Source organism: Rana temporaria, chromosome 12, assembly GCF_905171775.1.
Source record: "Rana temporaria chromosome 12, aRanTem1.1, whole genome shotgun sequence".
In the NCBI taxonomy this organism is placed as follows: domain Eukaryota; kingdom Metazoa; phylum Chordata; class Amphibia; order Anura; family Ranidae; genus Rana; species Rana temporaria.
In genome coordinates this window covers 139417853-139419913 of record NC_053500.1, presented here as the reverse complement: position 1 = coordinate 139419913, position 2061 = coordinate 139417853, and positions in this window count along the sequence as shown.

The window sequence follows — 2061 nt, the reverse complement described above, 5'->3', positions numbered from 1 at the left end:
TTAAAGGGGTTGTAAAGGTTCGTTTTTTATTTTCTAAATAGGTTCCTTTAAGCTAGTGCATTGTTGGTTGGCATTTCTCACTTCCTGTTCCTCCTCAGTAAGCTTGCCCCCATCATCCCAGCCGGTCTGGCTGGGGGTTAGTCAGCGTGCTCGCCCCCTCCCTTGGGACTACATCCCTGCAGGGAGACAGCGTTTCCCTGCAGGGATGTAGTCCCAAGGGAGGGGGCGAGCACGCTGACTAACCCCCAGCCAGACCGGCTCGGATGATGGGGGCAAGCTTACTGAGCGTCTCCCTGCAGGGATGTAGTACCAAGGGAGGGGGCGAGCACGCTGACTAACCCCCAGCCAGACCGGCTCGAATGATAGGGGCAAGCTTACTGAGCGTCTCCCTGCAGGGATGTAGTACCAAGGGAGGGGTAGGGTGACCACATTTCCAAACCACCATTCAGGGACACCCTCCCTTCCCAAAAATCAACTTGTGCTGTAACGAATCACAGCACAGTGATTAGACACAAGAGGCGGGATTTATGATTTCTCCAATCACAAGCAGGGGGCGGGGATTGTGCTCCTCCAGGCATTCCCGGCCAGGACAAGTACTGTCAGGGAGTAAAGCGGTGATATGGCGGCCTTTTTTGGGGGGCATCAGTTCTGCCCGGGGGGGGGGGGCTGTGTCTGTGTCAGTTTAATTCCGGGACACTGTATTGTCCTGGAATAAAGGTACCCGGGTCGGACCTGCAAAATGCGGGACTGTCCCGGGCAATCCGGGACACTTGGTCACCCTAGGGAGGGGGCGAGCACGCTGACTAACCCCCAGCCAAGAAAATAAATGGAATACCCGCGCTTAGGATAAGAGGTGGGAAATGTAAATAATGTAAATTATAAGACTGCGGCCCCTCTTTTGTATCCCCAAGAGGATACAAATAAAAAAGGAATAAATTGGGGTGTGGGGGTAGTGGCGCTGTCTGTTCAATAGCCACTGGCTAAAGAAAAAGAAAAAAAGAGACACACGGCAATATATATGCAGTAATGCACACTAGTTCCACCAGAGATGGCGTCCACCAGCCTGGAATTATGATATAATGCTAGGCACAGCTGAGTGTATCTAAACCAAAATATGAAGCAGCATCTAAAACAAAGTAATGTAACTATATGGTGAGTCACCAGAGTGGAAAACTATTGCTAGTTAGACCAAACATACTATGTGGATAAAAATAGGCGCATATGTGTGAAATAGATCCAAATAAAAATAAATTGAATTGAACTAGAACTCCGCTAGCAAAATACAAATATATGTGAACCTAAAGTGAGATAAAGTCCTGTGATGCCCGTAACATAATAGTTGAATATAAATATAGTGGCCCAGATTCAGGTAGAATTGCGCGATATTTGCGGGGGAGCAGGGCAACGATTTTGCCCTGCGCCCCCGCAAATATTTTGCGCTGCCCTCGATTCACGGAGCAGTAGCTCCGTGAATTGCGAGGGCGCGCCGGCAAATTTGCCCGGCGTAAGCGCGCGCAAGTTAAATGATCCCGCCGGGGGCGGGAATCATTTAAATTAGGCGCGCTCCCGCGCCGAGCGTACAGCGCATGCTCCGTCGGGAAACTTTCCCGACGTGCATTGCGGCAAATGACGTCGCAAGGACGTCATTTGCTTCTAAGTGAACGTGAATGGCGTCCAGCGCCATTCACGTTTCACTTACGCAAACGCCGTGAAATTCAAATTTCACGGCGCGGGAAGGCCGGCTATACTTTAGCATTGGCTGCCCCTACTATTAGAAGGGGCAGCCTTGCGCTAAAAGTACCAGTACGGAAACTCCGTACCTGGCTTGCGCGGGGCCCGCGCAAGCTTGTGAATCAGTGGTAGTATGCAATTTGCATACTACACGCTGATACACAATGGGAGCGCCCCCTAGCGGCCCCCGCAATAATGCAGCCTTAAATCTGCGAGGCATAAGAGCCTTATGCCACGCAGATTTTAGCCTGCAGTCGGTGTAACGAGGTTCCTGAATCAGGAGCACTCGTTACACCGGAGCAAGTAAGCACTTGCGCTGCATAACCTATG